Source organism: Protopterus annectens, chromosome 4.part0, assembly GCF_019279795.1.
Source record: "Protopterus annectens isolate FY-2018-M chromosome 4.part0, PAN1.0, whole genome shotgun sequence".
In the NCBI taxonomy this organism is placed as follows: domain Eukaryota; kingdom Metazoa; phylum Chordata; order Ceratodontiformes; family Protopteridae; genus Protopterus; species Protopterus annectens.
In genome coordinates this window covers 823,473,100-823,495,363 of record NC_056733.1, presented here as the reverse complement: position 1 = coordinate 823,495,363, position 22,264 = coordinate 823,473,100, and the positions used below count along the sequence as shown (strand labels likewise).

The window sequence follows — 22,264 nt, the reverse complement described above, 5'->3', positions numbered from 1 at the left end:
CAATCAGGAGTAAATCATCACATTAGAGGGCGGTGATGCTCTTTGATCAGACTATCACACTGGTCACAGACAAAATAAACTTGTCTGCAAATGACATGAAGACTGTGGTGCTGGCAAGAACTGTAACCACTTGAAACATTAGGACCTGCTAAATCAAGTTGTAAAACATGGTGACTGAATGACCAAAAGACTGGACTTATATACACCAAGTCTAAGATGGCCATTTCCCAGAATATTCTCTTTTCTCCTAAATATGGTCATCTCGGAGTTGGTATACAGAAGTTCAAGATGTGTGTGTGTGTGTGGGGGGTTATAATACTGAGGAAGGTGTTTGCCAAACCAGCTTATTTTTCTGGTTGGGCTGGATCTTATTAAATAACTGGGGATTATTATCTTCATCAGTGTGTGCTGGCATTTTGTTTTCTTTTGTAGATCATATTGCCAATTTTGCCTTGCATCTGTGAAGCTGTACGTGTGTGGTCAGAGTCCTTTAATAGATAAGGACTAACAAACAGCCTTGTAACAGTATAGATGAGAAGCATTGTACCAATTTAGCCTTGTTCTTGAAGGTACTTGCATTTACATTCTTTGAACAAATGTTCACATAGAGCAGTTGTGAAGTCCTGCAGAGGCTGGCTTTTTGTAACTTAATTTGGAATGTGGTTCCAAACAGAAGGGCCTCATTTGGAGAAGGCGTTTTCACCTATGAATGTTTTGAATTTTGGTCTGTCAGAGTAACACAATCCTCTTGACTGCTATGGAGACTGTAGTTAGGTTCTTTGACAAGCAGAAGTTTTTTCAGAGGTGGGCAATAACCAGGATGTAGAAATTTGACTATGAAATCTCTGAAGAGAAACGAGACCCAGTTTGTGATGTGGACCAGGCTAAGGTTCCTTAGCAAGTCACACAGGTGTGTGTTGTTATCAGCAAGATGTATAAATCTGCACATTATACTTTCCACAACTTGCAGTTTGTGAGTACTTAGGAAACAGTGTAAGCACAGGAGTGGGAGTGCATATTCTAATTTTGGCATTAGTACATTTTTACCAATAGCCAAACCTGCATATAGACAGGGAAGGTGGAAGATACAATAGCACAGTTTGAGTTGGTAAGAAACTTTAGCTCTTACATTTTGTCAGTACTCAGTGAAAAGTTAAGAACAGGTTAAGAGTTAGCCTAAGATACCACTGCTGATTGACATATGGAATACAGTTACCTTCAGATTCATAAAGCAGAAGACATGAAATGGAGTCAAGTTTCTGCGGGGTAGCAAAACGTACAACACTGTTCCTCCTACAGTTCAGTAGTTGGTTGTTATTTTGGAGCCATGTACAGAGGTCACTGAATTTAATCTGTAGATCTGACTGAAGGAAGAGGTGAAAATCTCTGGATTCTAATATAAATATCTTATCAGCATAGTACAAGGTTAAGGTTTGGTAGGGCAAAGGAAGGGTCATTAAAAAATACATACAGAGGGCCCAACACTGAGCCCTGTGATACACCAGTATTAACTGTTCTTATTTCAGAGAGTTATTAAAGTAAATTTTAAAGGTCCCTATCTGTAGGTAGTTTTTATACCATACCAAGGTATTTTCACCAAACTGAGTCTCTATAATTTTTGAAGAACTAACTTACTGTAAATGGTCTCAAAGATGGATCAAGTCAATAAAGATAGGTCTGTTTTTCATATCAATATATATGATGTTAATTGCTGACATCTAGGCTGTCGTAGTGCTAAAGGCATTTCTAAAGTCGTGTTGTTGGTAACACAGAAGACCACACACAATAAAAAAATTAATATCACAAAGATGGAATGTGGAAAAGAAGATTAGTAAAGCAAAAGTTAAATACAAGTTGAAGTTATTGAGTATCTGTGAAGTGAAGGATTTCACGTAGAAGGTCTAACACAGACTACATCAGAGCATGATGAAGTGAGTCCCCAGAATAAGGAAAAGCAAGAAGATCAGGAGACATGTGAAGAAGAAATATGGACATGAGAAAGAAAAAGAGATTTAATATGATGTAATATTTATGCAAAGGAAAAAGCAAAATTAACCAATACAAAAAGAGCAGCACCAAAGATATTTGGAGAGAAATACAAGCAAAGGAATCCGGATATGGAAAAAGTACAGTTTTGTACCTACCATAAATGTAGATGTTCGAGTGTTCACCCTGCTGCAGTGCGGTCCCGCAGTCGGCCTGAGTTCCAAAGTCTTGGTCCGGCGTCGGTTGCTGTCGCTTCTTCCCTGACGTCAGTGTGCCAGGGGTATATAAGAGGCATCCAACACCATTTTCTTCAGTTTTTCTTGCCCCAGATGACAGGTGCCCCCCAATAGGAGGTCACTACATAGTATCAAAAAATAAAAGTGAAGCACAAACAAAGCATACTTCCAGCTATAAGCAAATACACCACAAAGGTTGTATCAGATTTAAAGGCATAGAAAGGTTTCAGCTAGATTAGAGGGGATGGAGGGAGGGTAACCTGGACTGCAGCAGGGTGAACACTCGAACATCTACATTTATAGTAGGTACAAAACTGTACTATGTTCATCGTGTTACCCTGCTGCAGTCATCACACTTGGGTAGAATCCCAAAGCTAAGGATGGGAGGGGGAATCAAACAGGGTTAGAAGAGGCTAGTAGGCCCTGCAAAACTGCAGTGGCGAAGCCAGCTCTAGTCTTAGAGTATAGTGGTAAGTGATGGTGTGTACTGAACTCCAAGTTGCAGCTTCCAGAATATCCTTGGTTGGCACCCCCCTGAGGAAGGCTGTAGATGTAGCTGCTGCCCTGGTGGAGTGGGGCCTTATGCTAGCAGGAACTGGTTTTCCATGATGGGTGTAGCAAAAACGTATGCAATGTCCTTTCCATTTTGAAATGGTCTGTTTTGAGATAGCCTTTCCTTGTGATGCTGTAGCATAGGATACAAAGAGCTGGTCAGATTTTCTGAAAGCCTTAGTTTTATCCAAGTAGTAACGTAGTTGTCTGTGAATGTCCAAGGAGTGCAGAAGTCTTTCAACTTTGTTCTGTGGATTTGGGAAAAAAGTGGATAAATGGATGGTTTGATTTAGAGCCATGCTGGTAACCACCTGTGGCATAAAGGAAGGGTTAGTTCGTAGAGAGACGCTGTCTTGATGGAAAATGAGGAAAGGCTCCACTGCCATTACTGCCTGTAGCTCTGAGACTCTTCTGGCTGAAGTAATTGCTAGCAGCAGGGCAGTTTTCCATGACATAAACTTTAAATCAGCTGAGAAAGCTGTCTCAAAAGGTGGAAGCGTAAGCTTTTCCAGAACGAAATTGAGGTCCTAAGTTGGTGTTGGTGCTCTCCTGGGAGGCCTTATGTTTTTGGCCCCTCTGAGGTACTACCTTAGGAGTGGATGTGAAAATAAGGGAGGATCCGTGTTGTAGTGAGCTGAAATAGCTGAGGCGTGGATTTTAATAGATGAAAAGGAAAGCCCTTTGTGTAACATCTCAGTTAAATATTGTAGAATCTTATGTATGTCCGGCTCAAGGGGATTTTGACCTTTAGCTTGGTTCCAGGCGCAAAATCTTTTCCATTTGTCTGAGTAGGCTTTCCTGGTGCTGGGCCTCCTGGCCTCCAGAATGACATCTATAACAGCTTGTGAAAGAAAAGCTGGCTGGTTGTTTAGGTGATTTGCCATGCAGCCAGATTTAAGGTCTTCAGCTGGCTGTGTAGAATCTGACTGTCTTGCTGTATGAGCAGATGAGGAATTTGTGGTAAAATCCATGGTGGGCCGTTGGCCATGTTCCTTAGTAGTGGGTACCAGTGCTGGCGTGGCCGGTCTGGGGCAATGGGTATCATTTGTGGTCTCTCCATTCTGACTTTCAGCAGCACCTTTGTTAGAAGGGGCAGTGGAGAGAAGGCATATACTGTCAACATTTTCGAACTGAATGAGAGTGTGTCCACTTTCCAAGCTTGATGGTGGAATGTCCTTGTGCAAAATTTTGGTAGCTGAAAGTTTTGGGGGTTGGCAAACAGGTCTATGTCTGTGCGCCCCCATTTTTGAGTTATCATTGCAAATACTTGTGAATCCAGTTTCCACTCGTGGGGATCCATGATGTTCCTGCTTAGGTCGTCTGCCAAAGTGTTCTTTCTTCCTGGCAGGAATTGTGCTTGTAATTGAACTTGGTAAGTCAGTGCTGTGTTCCACAAGGTCATTGCTTGCCTGCATAGAGGATAGGAGTGTGTACCCCCTTGCTTGTTTATGTACCACATTACTGTGGTATTGTCTGTCCTTATGATAAGTTGTCCTGGATGTAAGAGGTCCTTGAAGGCTGTCAGAGCATTCTGTACAGCTAGCATTTCTTTTTGATTGATGTGCAGATATCTTTGATCTGTAGTCCATCTGCCTTGAACGCACTGTCCTGCCATGTGTGCCCCCCAGGCATAGTCCGATGCATCTGTTGTCATAGTTTGCCTGGCTGGGGGTAAGGTGAAAGGCTGACCCTTGTTGAGGTGACATGCCTGTGACCACCATAGAAACTCCTGTTGAAGGCAGGGAATGAGAGGTATCATTGTTTCCAAGCTGTGGCTGTGTTGAGTCCATACGCTTTTCAGGTACCATTGTAATTTCCTCGTATGCAGTTTTGCAAATGGTATTAGTAGTATGCAAGATGCCATGAATCCCAAGGCCTGCAGAATTTTTCTTGCAGGGAGTTGGGTTTTTGTTGCCATTATTTTGAAGTATTGAGTTAGCTGTAGTTGCTTGTCTGGCGTGAGATAAGCCATCTGGGCCGTTGTATTCAAGCTGGCATCCAGGAATGTCATGTTCTGTGAGGGCACTAGTTTTGATTTCTTTTCGTTTACTGTGTACCCTAGGCAACTTAGAAGGTGTTTGACAAACGCCAGATGTTGTAAGAGAATGTCCTTGCTTTCTGTATGGATGAGGCAGTCGTCCAGCTATGGGTATATTTGAATTCCTCTTTGTCTGCAGTATGCAATTACTGGTGCCAGGCATTTTGTGAAGACCCTGGGTGCAGTAGATAAGCCAAAGGGCAGTGCAGAGAATTGGTAACGGGTTGAACGTGCAATGAAACGGAGGTATCTTCTGCAATTTTGTCTGATAGGGACATGCAGGTATGCCTCCTTGAGGTCCAACGTTACTAGCCAAGCCTTCTTGGCCAACATGGGAAGAAGCTGCTGTAGTGTTAGCATCCTGAATTTGGGTACTTGCAAGTAGGTGTTTAAAATTGAAAGGTCCAGAATGGGTCTCCATGAATTGTCCTTTCTGGGGACTAGAAAGGGCCTTGAGTAAAATCCTTGGCCTTGCTCCTTTGTAGGGACCAGTTGAACGGCTCTCATGTCCATGAGAGCTGCAATTTGTTTTTGTGCCTCTGTCCATTGATTTTGTGGCAGGTTTGGCATTCCTTTTATCCTTGTCAAGGTGTGGAAATGGAATCTGTATCCTTGTGAGATAATGTCTAGGACCCATTTGTCCTTTGTGATGATGTGCCAGTTGTCTGCAAAAAGTGCTAATTTTCCTCCCAAGGGAGCTGCCAAGAGAGTTTTGCTTGGCAGTTTGAGGGTTAAGTCATTGTGTTTGTCTTCTAGTAGTTTGAGGCCTGTCTTCACCTCCCTTCTGTGTTGCAGTGCCCCATTGGCGAGGTTTGCAAGGGATTTGTGCTTGACCTCTGCCCCTTGGGCGTCTGTATTTACCCCTCTGTGGTCTGTCAGAAGCTGGAAAAGACCAATTTTTTGTTGGCCAATTTCTGCTGAAGCGAGTGGGTTGTACCTGTAAGAAATCTTTCACTATCTGCATAGACTTTGCCTTATCCTCCATTTTCTTTAAAATCTCTTCTGCTTTAACACCACATAAGACATCCTGCTGTAAAGGTGCATCTAATAATTTTGCTTTAACATGATCCGGCAGAGTCTGTTCCTTTAACCAAGCATGCCTACGTATGACAGACCCAGTAACAGCTGCTCTACAGGAAGCTTCCAAGGAATCAAATCCACATTGTAAAGTATGTTTGCCCACCTGTTCAGCTGCATGCAACAGATCCTACATTTCCATCAATTCAGACTGTTGAGAGTGTGTGCTCATCTTTTGTTTTAATTGAGACATTAGGAATTGCTGATATTTCGGCATGTGAAATTGACAATTTAATGCTCTCATAGCTAGAGTAGCTGAGGTGTAAATTTTCTTCCCCCACCTATCTAGTGCTCTGGAGTCCCTTTCAGGAGGCACAGGGTTTTTTGCCATAGAAGCCTTAGCCCCTTTGGGACCCTGGGAGATTGTTTCTGGGTCAGCAGCAGGGCTTTTGTAAAGGAATTTGTGTGAGTCAGGCACTCTATAATATCTGTCTGGTTTGGCTGGAGCAGGAGGCAGAGAATCTGGATTTAGACTAGATTCTAAGTAAACATCATCCACAATGTCTAAAACTGGAGGGATAGCAAGTGGTCTGTGCTGGGGAAGTAAAAGAAACTCTCGGACCCTTTTCTTTGAGTCGGAGTAGTCCTGACCTTCCCAGTGGAAATGTTCCCTCATGGTATGTAAGGTTTCCCCAAAAGAATAGTCTTCAGGGGGAGATGCTGAGGGAATGGAATCTTCAGCATCAGAATCTTCATAAGGGGGAAAGGAGTAATCCTGTTCCTCAGAGGAGTCTGAGGAAATAGAAACTTGGTCAGAGGAGGCATAATCCTCCTCTTGTCTTGGCCTTTTGTCTGGGGGGGGGGGGACCCCTGATCAGAGTAATCAAATCTTCAGCCATCTTAAGCATCTGTTTCTTAGGCATGGGGCCTTGAACTGGAGACTGATGTACAGTCTTTTTAGGTTTTAAAGGAGTCTTAAGCTTAGCATAAGATTTTATGGTGAGAGTAGTCGGTCTAAAGACACCTTCTGTAACTGAAGGTGTTTCCACAGCACCGGCTTCTCCTTCTGCAATGGTGTCGGTAGGGGCTAAAGAAAATGGCTGCATCGGCCTAGTACTCTCTGCTTGAGAATCCGATGCAGTCTGGGGTTCCAATTCTTCGGTCGTCAGGGGCTGCGTAGGCGCCTCACTGAAAACTGGAGAACCGGCGACCGGCCCAGCAGAGGCCTCGGAGTCTGGCTTGGATCTATGCTGCCTGTCTTTATCTTTGCGTTTTTTATGCACGCTGGTAGTCAGTTGCTCCGAAGGCATAGTATAATTAAATTTCCTAACAAAGTAGTGTCGAGCGAAATCAAAGCGTCGCTTTATGGTTCGCTTATTGAACCTAGCACAAAACCGACAACCAGTGACGTCGTGGTCTGGGCCTAGGCAAGGTATACAATAAGAATGAAAGTCCTTATGAGGTATTTGCTTCCCACAAGAAATACAGTTGTTAACTTTTTCTGACATCGGACTGAGGCAAGAAAAGGTTCCCCAACGGGGTACTTAGCTTTGAAGACTTCGGACTGAAACTCGATTTGAAAATCTCAGGTGTCGGCCGACCGGTACTTGCGAACTGCTTCTGCTTCGGGCACCGCGCGGCAAGAAAGACTGGAGAAAATGGCGTCGGATGCCTCTTATATACCCCTGGCGCACTGATGTCAGGGAAGAAGCGACAGCAACCGACGCAGGACCAAGTCTTTGGAACTCGGGCTGACTGTGGGACCGCCTGATGACAGGATAACCCAAGTGTGATGACTGCAGCAGGGTAACATGATGAACATCTTTACAATACAAAAAATAAGAGGAAAAGTATAAAAAGTGATTAATAATGGAGAAGTCAAAGAAACAGAAATTGAGGTTATGGAGCAGCTGCAAAGAGAATAATTCGGTGTAGAAAATCAAATACAGAAAGCACCGCAACAGGATAAAGCAATGGATATCCAAATTATGGGGAAACCAGTGGAACAGGAAGCAAACTGGTCAGGTGCCATATCAACATATTTTGAAGCCTTCCACAGGAAACCAGCAAAAACCTTCACTTGAAGCTAGACAGGAAGGAAAGGAACAGGAAACTGTGGAAACTCTGATGCAGTCAATGTTGAGGCGTGACAGGCCAGTGAGTTCTCATATGACAGAGCAACAGATGGCACAGGATGAAATTGAAGAGAATGTGCCACAGGAAGATGCTACAGAACTTTCTATAGAACGCCTGCAGGAAACGGAAAACAAGGGATGTGTCCTCAGTTTGGAAGAAAATGAGCTAAGAGAAGAGTTGCTTGATTTAATGGACATGGACAGAAGACTGCAGAAGGTCAATAAAACCCAAAACGCAAGAACACTGATAAAACAACTGATAAATCAAATGAATGCAGTAATTAGGGCTGTCCAGGGATCTATGTGATATAACAGAAGTAAACAGTATATATTACTGTGCTGCTAAATTAATAACTGATAAAGTTCTACCACAAGAACACAGGGTAGTGAGAGAAAGGAAGGGGAGAAATCGAATATCATCATGGAAATATTGAATAGAGAAAACTATAACGCAATTAAGACAAGAAGTGTCACTATTAGAAGATTATAGAAGAGGGAATAGATCAACAAAAATACTAAGAAATGTAGATGTGATTAAAGCAATGCACAGTATTAGAACAGACCAGATTCTATCATGCACACAAAATAAAAATTTCATGTACAGGTGGAAAAACTTTGAAGATGCACAGATAAATATAAGGGAACAAGTACAAAATAAGCAGTTTACTGATGACCCAGAAAAGTTTTATAGAGAATTGGGAAATAAGGTAAAAGGAATTGAAAGACTGCCAAAAAAAGGAAGTAGACAGATTTTGGGGAAGTTATCTATGAAGATCCTGTGGAACATAACAAAGATGCTAAATAGATAGAAGAAGTAAAAGAAGGCATAAGAAGTTTAAAGGTACAAGATATGAAATGGGATGAAGTAACAGCCAGAGAGATTGAAACAAAGTTAAGAAAGGCTTCTAACTGGAAAACCACAGGTCCACATGCAGTACCTAACTTTTGGTTAAAAGTATTAACATCTTTGCACGAGGATTTAGCCATTAGTAAGAACTATTTACATGCTCACCTAGAACAGACACCACACTGGCTCAGTGAACCTGCAAGCTACCCTAAAAATTATAGGCCAATAACTTGCCTTTTGACGGTCTTTAGAGTCAGCCAGCTTTCCAGTAAAGTCAATCTGCAGTTTACACTTCCTGCATTAATACAAGCCATTTTTAAGTATCTGCTGAAATCAACGTTGGTTAGTATTAAAGAGGGATTTGTACAGGATGTTAAATTAGGATGCTAGACCTGGATTAAGTTGAATGTTCCATGAAGTTAAAATTTTTAGTATGATGAAGAAAAACACGAACAGATTATGTTTTTCAGTAAGAAAGCCTTGTCATGCAGTAGGTGTATTTGTAATGAAAATGACTAGCTCACTGGGGTAAGAATGACCACTGCCATTCACAGAAGAGATATGCAAGGGTCATATTTGCAAATTGATATGGTATGTGGTGAACAATGCAAACTGAGGTTAACAAACTTATCTATTTTATTGATTTACCTCTGATAACAAAGCAAGCCGCAGTGGTACAGCGGTAGAGTTGTTGCCTCACAGCAAGAGGTTCTCCTGTTCGATTCTCGGCTGGAGTGCCTTCTGTGTGGTTCTCCTGTTCGATTCTCGGCTGGAGTGCCTTCTGTGTGGAGTGTGCATGTCCTCCCCGCGGTCGAGTGGCCTCCGAAAGACATGCATGAGTGGGCGTGCCTTCGCTGAAGGTTGGGCGTCGGGCTGGCAACTCGGCACCATAAAAATCTACTGCCAATCATTAGTAGACCGGAGTTCCACAGTGGCTACCCCTAACCAGGAAAAGCCGAAAAGACAAACAACAACCTCTGATAACAAAGCAAGACAACTGTCCTTGCAATGATTTTCAGCCATGACCTGGGCACAAAGGCAGCCAAGCCATTATAAATGAGCAATGGCAAACATGAAACAAAAAAGAAGAGTTATTATTAGCAAACAAACAAACAAGTAACACAGTAGCTAAAAATAACTATACCTCATACATTACTGAATGTAAATAAAACTACCTGGAAACAAAGTCATGCCTAGAGCCATCAAACCAAGGCTATCATAATATTTAAAGGAGTGGGAGTGATTCTGGGTCAATTGCAGGATCATTCAAGATCTCTAAAACAGTTGCAGAGAGCATTTTCAGTTGGATGTGGGTTCCACTCAACGGTCAGTTTTGAAAAGGAATGCTCCCTTCCTGAGTTTCAAGAGTAGAACTCATACTTCAAAGATAAGAAATGTTTTAGATGAACTATTAAAAAGTCACCTTGCAGAGTGCAACAGCAGAAGTATCAGCAATGGGCACCCAGTTACCCTTTTGCAAGGATAAACAGTGGTATCCTCTAAAGAAGAGAGGGGAAACAGAGTACATTCTGTTGATTGTGACTTGCAGCATGGCCATTAGTTACATAAACACAGGAAGTCACATGCAAAAGTAATCCTATCTCACTGCAGACCACTCATATCCTTTCCTAAAGCATTGTGACTGGGTTTGAAGGATGCATCAGGAGAAGGACAGGGACAGACCGGAGACAGTATTCCAAGGAAGGGACAACTAAATTAATCAAAGCTGCAAACCACATTATTCAAACAATGGGGTTTTTCTACAACATTACAATAAAAGAAAAAGACAATGATAGTAAAAAAAATTAAGAAACTGACAAGAGGGTGGTGGGGTAAGGGATAACACCGATAAAGGAAATAATGTTTTACAACTGAGTGCAATCTTGACAAATGTTACTATGTTATGTGTTGAATGCGAAAAATACTGTCTTACTGAAACCTGACCCTTTTGAAAGTGATGTCCTCTTCTCTTTCATTTACGTGGCCATGACATTAAGTGTTGATATACACTAAGGGAGGCCTTCCACAACACATGCTGCAAAATGAGGGTAAAGTGTTGAAAACAGCACCTTTAAGCAGGCTGGGTTTTGATCCAGTGGTACACTGACATTCAGAAGATCACTACCTTGATTTATACTCAGGCAAGTTACAAAACAGTTCTGCTAGAAAGTACAGTTGTGTACCTACCATAAATGTAGATGTTCGAGTGTATTCACTGTTGCAGTCATTACACTTGGGTTATCCTGCTGGTAGGCTATCCTCAGTCGGCCTGAATGCCAAAGTCTAGGTCTGGCATCGGTTGCTGTCGCCTCTTCCCTGACGTCAATGCGCCAGGGGTATAAAAGATGCAGCCGACGCCATTTTCTTCAGTTTTTCTTGCCCCAGATGTCAGGTGCCCCCAAATTGGAAGGCTGAAAATTATGCCAATAAGTATGCATGCACAAAAATAAACATTTCCTTCATCTACAAGCAAATACACCACATAGGTTGTATAGGATAGAGAAGTACAGATAAGTCCCAGCAAATAGAAGGGGGATGGTGGGTGGGTAACCTGGACTGCAACAGTGAATACACTCGAACATCTACATTTATGGTAGGTACACAACTGTACTATGTTCATCATGTTTCACTGTTGCAGTCATTACACTTGGGTTGAATCCCAAAGCTGGGGTTGGGTGGCTGGGTCTAAATAGGATTAGGAGAGGCTATAAGGCCCTGAAGAACTGCAGTGGCAAAGCCTGCGCTGGATTTAGAGTAGAGAGGTAAGTGGTAGTGCTTGGTAAAAGTGTGCACTGAACTCCAAGTTGCAGCCTCTAAACTGTCTTTGGTTGGTACTCCTCTGAGGAAGGCTGTTGAAGTGGCTGCTGCTCTGGTTGAGTGTGGCCTAATGCCCTTAGGCACTGATTTGCCATGTTGTGAATAGCAGAAACGAATGCAGTGGCCTATCCATTTTGAAATAGTCTGCTTTGAGATTGCCTTTCCTTGTGATCCTGCAGCATATGCTACTAAGAATTGCTCAGTCTTTCTAAAAGCTTTAGTTCTGTCCAAGTAGAAGCGTAGCTATCTGTGTATGTCCAGAGAATGCAGGAGTCTCTCACCCTTATTCTGTGCGTTTGGAAAAAAGGTAGGCAAATTAATGGTTTGATTAAGGGCCACAGTGGACATTACTTTAGGCATAAATGTCAGGTTCGTCCTCAGAGAAACCCTGTCTGGATGGAAAATGATAAAAGGTTCCACAGCCATGAGTGCCTGTAACTCTGAGACTCGTCTTGCAGAGGTTATTGCTAGGAGCAGAGCTGTTTTCCAAGATAAGAACTTTTATTTCAGCTGTATTGGCTGGCTCAAAAGGTGGTAGTGTGAGTTTTTCCAAGACATAATTGAGGTCCCATGCAGGTACTGGTGCTCTCCTTGGAAGTCTTATGTTTTTGGCCCCTCTGAGGTACTGTCTTAGCAATGGATGTGAAAAAATTGGTGGTTCCGTATTGTAATGAGCTGAAATGGCAGAGGCATGGATTTTAATTGATGAAAAGGATAGGCCTTTGTCCAGCATCTCAGTCAGGTATTGTAAAATCTGAGGAATATTTGGTACAAACGTGTCAATTCCTTGTGCCTGGTTCCAAGCACAGAATCTTTTCTATTTTTCTGCATAAGATTTTCTGGTACTGGGCCTCCTGGCCTCTAAAATAACATCCATCACTGCTTTAGAGAGAGGTGTGTTCTGAATGGCTACATTATCCACCATGCTGCCAGATTTAGGGTTCTGAGTTGGCTGTGCAGGATCTGATTGTTTCGTTGGGTCAGTAAATGAGGAATTAGAGGCAATGTCCAGGCTGGACCTTGAGACAAGCTCTTTAGGATTGGGTACCAGTGCTGGCGGGGCAAGTCTGGAGCAATCAGAATCATTTTTGGCTTCTCTTGTCTGACCTTTAAGAGTACATTGGGGAGGAGAGGCAGTGGAGGAAAGGCATATACTGTTAGGGTTTTCCAGCTGAATGATAGAGCATCCACTTTCCATGCTTGTTTGTGATAAGTCCTTGTATAGAATCTCTGTAGTTGGCAGTTGTGAGGGGAGGCAAATAGATCTATGTCTGGGCATCCCCATTTCTTTATTATCATGCTGAAGACTTGTGGATCCAGTTTCCACTCGTTGGGATCCGTGAGAGTTTCTGTTTAGTTCGTCTGCCAGAGTATTTTTCTTTCCTGACAGGAATTGTGCTTGCAGGTGTACTTGATAAGTCAATACTGTATCCCACAAAGTCACGGTTTGTCTGCAGAGGGGGTAGGAATGAGTGCCTCCCTGTTTGTTTATGTACCACATGACTGTAGTATTGTCTGTCCTTATCAGTAGTTGTCTTGGATGCAGTAGATCCTTGAAGGCTGTCAGGGCATTCTGTACAGCTAGCATCTCTTTTTGATTGATATGAAGATGCCTTTGGCTTGTGGGCCATGTGCTCTGAATACATTTTCCTGCCATGTGGACGCCCCAGGCATAATCTGAGGCATCCGTTGTTATTGACTGCCTGGCTGTGGGTAGGGTGAATGGCTCTCCCTTGTTGTGATGACAGGCCTGTGCCCACCATCAAAATTCCTGTTGCAGGCAAGGAATGAGGGTAATTAATGTTTCCAGGCTGTGACAATGTTGAGTCCAAACACTTTTTAGATACCATTGTAGTTTCCTCATATACAGTCTGGCATATGGAATTAGCAGAATGCAGGATGCCATGAAGCCCAAAGCCTGCAGAATTTTTCTTTCAGATAACTGGGTCTTTGTTGCCAACATTTTGAAGTAAGAAGTCAGATGCCTTTGTTTGTCTGGCGTGAGATAAGCCATCTGGGCAGTTGTATTTAAGCTTGCACCCAGGAATACTACCTCTTGAAAGGGCATTAGTTTTGATTTCTTTTCGTTTACTGTGTACCCTAAGCAAATTAGTAATCTTTTTACAAACGCCAGATACTTTAGTAGAATGTCCTTGTTCTGTGCTTGAATAAGGCAATCGTCCAAGTAAGGATATATTTGAATTCCTCTTTGTCTGCAAAATGCAATTACTGGTGCCAGGCATTTTGCGCAGTAGATAAGCCAAAGGGAAGTACAGAGAATTGGTAGTGCATTGAGCTAGCTATGAATCTGAGGTATCTTCTTCAAGATTGTCTGATTGGAATATGCAGGTATGCCTCTTTTAGGTCCAAAGTTACAAGCCAAGCCTTCTTGCCCAGCATGGGCAGAAGCTGCTGCAGAGTCAACATTTTGAATTTTGGAACGTCCAGAAATGTATTTAGAATAGACAGGTCCAGTATTGGTCTCCAGGTTTTGTCTTTTCTGGGTACCAAGAAAAGTCTTGAGTAAACTCCTTGTCCCTGCTCTTGCTGTGGTACTTGCTGAATGGCCCTCATGTCCATGAGGGATGAAACTTCTTTTTGTACCTCTGCCCGTTGATTGTGTGGCAGGTCTGGCATACCTTTTGCCCTTGGCAGGGTGTGAAAGTGGAACCTGTAACCCTGGGACACTATATTCAAGACCTATTTGTCCTGGGTGATCATGTGCCAATTTTGAGAAAAAAAGTGTTAGTTTTCCCCCTAAGGGGGCTGCCAAAAGATAAGTGCTTGGTGCTAGCAGAGGAAAGTCATTGGGACTGTTTCCTGTATGGCTGTGATTTGTCCTCTCCGCTTTTGGAGGTAGAAGCGCCCCACTGTTTAGGCCTGTATGAGCCCTGGGGCTTGGATCTGCCTCTGGGGCATCTGTATCTGCCTCTTTGTGGCCTGTCTGACACTGGAAAGGACCAATTCCTTGTAGGTCAGCTCCTGCTAAATCTGAGTGGCTGTACCTGTAAGAAATCCTTTACTGTTTGCATAGATTTCGCTTTGTCCTCCATTTTCTTCAACACCTCTTCTGCTTTAACACCAAATAGGGTATCATGCTGTAATGGAGCATCTAATAATTTTGGTTTAACATGATCAGGCAGATTCTGTTCTTTTAACCAAGCATGCCTCCTAATAACAGAACTCGTAACTGCAGCCCTGCAAGAGGCCTCCAGAGAATCAAAACCACATTGCAATGTATGCTTTCCCACTTGTTCAGTTGCATGCAATAAATCCTGTATTTCCTTATTTTCTGCACACTCAGAATTTGACAACATTTTCTGTTTTAGCAGTGACATTAAGTATTGCTGATATTTAAGCATATGAAATTGACAATGTAAAGCCCTCACAGCCAAAGTAGCAGAAGTGTAAACCTTTTTTCCCCATCTGTCTAGTGCCCTTGGATCTCTATCAGAGGGGATAGGGTTTGTTGCAGTAGAAGCCTTGACCCCTTTGGGACCCTGAGAAATAGTTTCTGGGTCAGCAGCAGGGTTTTTATAAAGAATTTTATGTGACTCGGGAACCCTATAGTATCTGTCTGGTTTAACAGGGCCAGGAGGTAAAGAGTAAGGAGAAAGGCCAGACTCTGAAAATACATCATCTACAATGTCTTAACACAGGAGGAATAGCCAAAGGCCTGTGCTGAGGGAGCTTTCCCAATGGAAGTGCTCCCTCATGGTATGCAGGGTTTCCCCAAAAGAATAATCCTCAGGCGGTGAGGCTGAAGGGATAGATTCTTCAGCATTAGAATCCTCGTAAGGAGGAAGAGAGTATTCCTGTTCTGAAGAGGAGTCAGAGGAAATGGAAACCTGATCTGAAGATTCATATTCTGTCTCTTGCCTAGGCCTCTTGTCAGGAGGGGGATGGGAACCCCTGATCAGGGTAATTAGGTCTTCGGCCATTTTGAGCATCTGGTTTTTAAGCATGGTAGTTTGTCCAGGAGAATGCTGTACTTGTTTCTTTGTCTTTAGAATTACTTTAGTCTTTGCTTTGGAAGCTGAAGTAGGCTTTACATATAACTGTGTAGGTCTGAAAACACCCTCAGAAGCCGATGCCTGCTCAGCAGCTCCGGACCCATCTGAGGGAATAGTTTCTGAGTGTCCAATACCTTGAGTATCCAGAGGCCTAGCTGGCTCCACGTGGGAGTCGTCAGCGGCCTGTGGCTCTGAGGTAGCGGGCGCCAGGGGCTGCGAATGTGCCTCAATGAGAACCGGCGGCTGGCTTAGCGGAAGCCTCCCCGTCAGTTTTGGACCTCGGATGCCTGTCCTTTTCTTTTTCCTTGCGCTTTTTATAAACTCCGGTCATTGGCTGTTCCGACGGCATTATATAATTGAATCTTCATCCAAAGTAATGAAAGGCAAAATCGTACCGACGCTTAATAGTGCGTTGGTTAAATCTAGCACAAAACTGACAGCTAGCAACGTTGTGATCAGGGTCTAGGCAAGGAATACAGTACGAATGAAAATCCTTATGAGGTATTTGCTTCCCACAAGAAATACAATTGTTAACTTTTTCTGACATCGAACTGGAGCAAGAAAAAAGTTTCCCCAACGGGGTACTTAGCTTTAATGAAGACTTCGGATCTGAAATTCGTTTTTGAAAATCTCAGGAGTCGGCCAACCGGCACTTGTGAACTGCTTTTGCTTTGGGCACCGCGTGGCAAGAAAGACTGAAGAAAATGGTGTCGGCTGCATCTTTTATAACCCTGGCACACACTGATGTCAGGGAAGAGGCGACAGCAACAGACGCTGGACCTAGACTTTGGAATTCAGGCTGACTGTGGTTAGCCTGCCAGCAGGATAACCTAAGTGTAATGACTGCAACAGTGAAACACGATGAACATCTGCAAAGTGGCAGATATGTTCATTGGCACAAGTCATTACTGCAGAGAAGTAAAGACAATGAGGAGTGCTTATGTTATGCAGAGCAATGCTAGGCACTAAGTTATGGTAACACAAGTGACAGGTTAACAGTCAAAAAGACAGATTAAACAGATGGGAGATGAAATTAAGATAAGCGGAAGGAAATGTTGAGAGGCTGAAAATGTATGAAGTTTTTAAAGTTGAAAAAAATTTAATGAAAAGACTATAAGAAAAACACAGACATTACAATGTGTAGCTCTGCTGCTCCACAGTGCTTACTTCTCTGGTTTGGTTTGTTGATGGGGTACCCGCTACGCTACGTCAGCATGTCTCTTCTGTGTATGCACTGTCTTTGCCATCTCTAGTTTCCTCCAACATCTAAAAGGCATGCCAACAGGTAAATTGGTGATCTTTCAAACAGCCCATAGGTGTTTGTCTAGTGTGTGTGTGTGTGTGTGTGTAAGGATCCTATGATGGGGCAGCATCCCTCCCAGTATGGGTTCTGTGTCTTATGCCAATTGTTTGTGCTGATGGACTCAAGCTCCCCTCCACAACCCTGACTATGACAAAGTGCACACTGAAAAATTAATGAAATGATAAATGAAAGAATAAAAGCTACTGACATACTCACCAAGTTCTGGAAATTTCATGGACAGATTTCATAGTCTCTTAGCAAAGCCTTCCATTTCTCTAGCCTAAGTTCAGAAAAAACACCTCTGCTTAACATGAAGCAATGTTGCACTCTCTGCGTTTGCTACTTAATATGAAGCAATGCTGCACCCTCTCTGTCTGCTGCCTAACATGAAGCAATGCTGCACCCTCTCTGTCTGCTGCCTAACATGAAGCAATGCTGCACCCTCTGTGTTTGCTGCTTAACATGAAGCAATGCTGCACCCTCTGTGTTTCCTGACTAACATGAAGCAATGCTGCACCCTCTCTGTCTGCTGCCTAACATGAAGCAATGCTGCACCCTCTGTGTTTGCTGCTTAACATGAAGCAATGCTGCACCCTCTGTGTTTCCTGACTAACATGAAGCAATGCTGCACACTCTCTGTCTGCTGCCTAACATGAAGCAATGCTGCACCCTCTGTGTCTGCTACTTAACATGAAGCAATGCTGCACCCTGTTTGCTGCTTAACATGAAGCAATGCTGCACCCTCTGTGTTTGCTGTTTAACATGAAGCAATGCTGCATCTTCTGCGTTTGCTACTTAACATTAAGCAATGCTGCACCCTCTGTGTTTGCTGCTTAACATGAAGCAATGCTGCACCCTCTGTTTGCTGCCTAACATGAAGCAATGCTGCACCCCCTCTGTTTGCTGCCTAACATGAAGCAATGCTGCACCCTCTGCATTTGCTGCCTAACACGAAGCAACCCTGCACCCTCTGTTTGCTGCCTAACATGAAGCAATGCTGCACCCTCTGTGTTTGCTGTTTAACATGAAGCAATGTTGCACCCTCTGTGTTTGCTGTTTAACATGAAGCAATGCTGGATCCTCTCTGTTTGCTGCTTAACATGAAGCAATGTTGCACCCTCTGCGTTTGGCACTTAACATGAAGCAATGCTGCACCCTCTGTGTTTGCTGCCTAACATGAAGCAATGCTGCACCCTCTCTGTCTGCTGCCTAACATGAAGCAATGCTGCACCCTCTGTGTTTGCTGATTAACATGAAGCAATTTTGCACCCTCTGTGTTTGCTGCCTAACATGAAGCAGTGCTGCACCCTCTGTGGTTGCTGCCTAACATGAAGCAATGCTGCACCCTCTGTGGTTGCTGCTCACCATGAAGCAATGGTGTACCCTCTCTGTTTGCTGTCTTAATATTTGGACTTCACTGTCACAACAAGGAGAGCAGAGCACTGCATTTCATGGTTCTAGCCTCCAACTGTTAACAATGCTGTGCCAATATATGGAAGACTCCATCACTTTCTTTAACTCTGGTCTCAATTCACAGAAAATACTACAACAAAGTATGCAGCAGTAGATCATAACTGGGGTCTCAAGCCTCACTCTGTTGACAAAAGGCAGTAACGGCTAAGAAGCTAAGGGGTGTCTGCAATGGCAGGAATGTACATGTTTGTGCCTCATGAATATAGATGGGATACAGAAATAACGGAGTATCACTTTCAAGCATATAACCTCACTGCAAGCAGAAGGACATATTCTCATTGAAGAGATAGTAAATTCATTCCATATTTCCAAGTGGGGGTACACAATCATATTTACTTATTTTATACATAAACTTGCTTGGTTATTTATTTTGCTAAGTTGCACTACAGTCAATCACTCCTTACTTATAGGCATCCTTGCTAGATAAAAATGATGAACTAACAAACATTTTTCATATCTTCTTACAGATTGCACATACAGAGTTACCAGTGCAAAACAACACTTGTTTAAGCCTGTGTTCCACAAGTACCGGTCTGGAGATGGAGTTCTTATTTTGCATCCACTGAGAATTAAACCAGGAAGACAAATGTATGGCTAGCAAATGATTTTGACTTCAATGAGGATGTGCATACGGAAATATAACCAAGTTCTTGGATTTTATCCTCTGCAACTCCCTGAAGTTCTTATTACACCTCCTGTGTAGGGCTTCAAAGAAAGATGTCTCTCTTTCAGCAATTTAATACAAAGCACTATAATTTTCTTTTTTAAGCAAACACAAAATTGTCAACACAGAAGGTTTCAGTAGCTAGATCAAACACACAACATGCAATACATTTTTATATCTCAAGCAAACTTCAAAGAATTCTTCCCCACGTAGAAAGCAAATATTGGAGGTGTAATGGGAAAGAGACAGGTAATCGGCAACATGATGTTTGGAAATGCAAAGTACTGGCAGACTTACACAATATTTTGTTAGAAATGCTGCACGAACAAGTGGTTACAACTAAGGAAATTATTCTTTTGAGCTGGGATCTGATTTGCCCAAACACAGGAATGTCTTAATATGTTTAATGATACTGGCTGCCAAAAAGCAATTACTAGAAAATGGAAATCAAAATCTAAACCAGCTGTAACTGAAGTACTGAATGTTGTGAAGGACGTAAAAGAACTGGAGGTGCGATCTTTAGAAAAGGGAAGGAGCAAAGTACATAGAAATAAATGGAATTTGTGAGAACAATACATGTACACAAATATACAGGAGAAGGAATGAGGTTTAAGGGAAGGCAGTAATTGAGCAATTTATGCAATGCTGGAGTGAATGATAATTGTTAAAAACGAAACGTATAATGCCTGAAAAAAAAAAATGCTTACTACGGTTTGTTTTATTTACTACTAATGTATATGTATCTAAGTCATTGTTTAAAAATGAGAATTTAAAATGTACAACATGCAGAAATATGCTTGTTTTCTTTCTTTAATAATAAAACACTTGTCTACAGGTGAATAATCTTCTGTCTACGATCATGCCCTAGATAATGATGATAAGACAGCATATTGGTTTTCTTTTTTTTTTAAGTTTCTAAAATATCCTGCTAAATATGGCTACTAGTACAGCAAAACTATATTTGCAGGTTGCTTGACGAGTTGACGTGCAACTCAGTGCAAGGGCGGAATGCTACATTTATAAAACCCACAGGTTTCCTGCATGAACCTCAGCATTACAAAATAAAGACTTCATTGGCTAAGCTACAAACCTGATAGAAACACTTTGCTTTATTACCAGGCGGACACTCAAAAATGTCACATCTGTAATGACTGGTTCAGACATGCCACGTGTTTAAAAAAAGTAATCAATACTGTAACACAGTTATCACTTTTCCAAATGGTCTTTACAGCTGTTTACCTTCACTAAATCGTGTCACAGACCATCTTGTTACCTTTTTGAGCAAGACTGAAACATGTTATGATGTATTCAAATCAAACTTCAGTTGCCCAATCACTGATCTTGCTAACAAGTTTCCTAAACAATGAAACATGCATTTCCTGGAACATGCCAAAACAAAACCACAAATAAGAGTTATCATTTACTTCATAGGGGAAGAATGTATGTTTAAGTCAAATTAAAAATACTCATCAAGAGAAGACATTTTAATTTTCATCTCCTTTAAGTAGGATATTGAGTTGTTCACATTTGTATCTTCAACTTATAGAGACCTAGGCCTACATGTCAACATATTACGTCATTACAAGCTGGGAATGGTTGTACGCTCCACTCATAAGATAAAAGGAACACCAGTTTTCAGCAGTTTATTCTACATTATAACTTGGGTTTTGGTACACAGGTAGACTGGTCTGAAAGCATGTCACCCTAACTCAGGTTTCTTGGCATTTAAAACCAGCTGCCCTATACTAATAATCTATGTGTAACTCTGAACTGTACCAACTTGCTTTGAACTTTTGACTGAGCTCTTGTCTCTCTGTGTTGTTAATACTAGATGAATAAATCTCACTACAGTTTTTTTTTTAACACACATCAACCTCTGCATCCAAATTCTATGCATTCCTGTCCTAGATCATAAAATACAGTGGTCTTTTCAAATGTTAGCAATGGTCTCCTCCAAACGTTTCAAGTTTGAAGGAAGTGGAATGTATACCACAATAATATCTATTTTAGTGTGGCTTCTGACTATGAACTGCATTAGAAGGCAGTCTGGGGCACCCTTTTGTTGAGCACTGCTTGTTTTTAGAAGGATCACAAAATAACTGGTAACCAAAGTCAAGTGGATATGTTATGGATTCAAAAAAGTACAGTTGTGTACACTTACCATAACTGTAGATGTTTTGAGTGTATTCAATGTTGCAGTCATCACCTGTGGGTTATCCCTGCTGTGGTAGCCCTGGGCCAGCCCGAATACCACAGTCAATGTTTTTTTGCATCGTCTGCCGTCGCCTGCAGTTTGATGTCAGGTCCTCAGTGCTATAAAGCAAGGCAGCCAACATCATTACATCAGTTTTTCTTGCCCTAACCCGTCAGAAGCACAAGGAAATAAGGAAAAGTGGTCCTGGTGGATAAAAGCCACCGTGGGAAGTTTATGCCTCCCTAGGGGAAGATGCTATATGGGGGATAGGGGGAGGAAAACCAGGAGTGCAACAGTGAATACACTCGAACATCTATATTTATGGTAAGTGTACACAACTGTACTATGTTCGTGTTTCACTGTTTCAGTCATCACCTGTGGGAGGATTCCCAAAGCTGAGGAGAGGGGTGGAAGGATAGGTTAGAGTCCTAGGCATGGGTCAGCAGGCCCTGCAGAAATGCACAGGCAAACCCTACCCTAGACTTACGAAAAAAAAGGTAGGTGGTAACACTTTGTAAAGGTATGGACAGAGGTCCAGGTGGCAGCTTCCAAGATGTCCCTGGTGGGGACTCCTCTGAGGAAGGCTGTGGAAGTGGAGGCTGCCCTAGTGGAATGGGTACGGATAGACTTGGGGGGGAGGTCCCATGTAGACTGTAGCAGAAATGGATACAGTGTGATATCCATTTGGAAATGGTTTGTTTGGAAATGGGCTTCCCCTCTGCCCCAGGGGCAAAGCTGACAAGTAGTTGGTCTGTTTTTCTGAATGGTTTAGTACTGTCCAGATAGTATCTGAGATGTCTGTGCACATCTAGCGAGTGTAGAATTCTTTCCCTCTCGATTTGAGGGTTGGGAAAGAAGGTGGGTAGGTGTATGGCCTGGTAGAGGGTCACACATCAGATACCACCTTGGGCATAAAGGGGAGATTAGTCCTCAGGGAGACCCTGTCTGCATGGAAAATGATGAAGGGCTAAACAGCCATGAGAGCCTGA

At 42.6% G+C, this 22,264-nt stretch overlaps 1 protein-coding gene across 1 annotated transcript in view; it reads right to left on the bottom strand.

Moving 5' to 3' along the window:
• The window catches only part of ULK1 (unc-51 like autophagy activating kinase 1), a 1,203,955-nt gene that overhangs the window by 639,397 nt on the left and 542,294 nt on the right, over window positions 1-22,264 (bottom strand). The window lies entirely within an intron of this gene.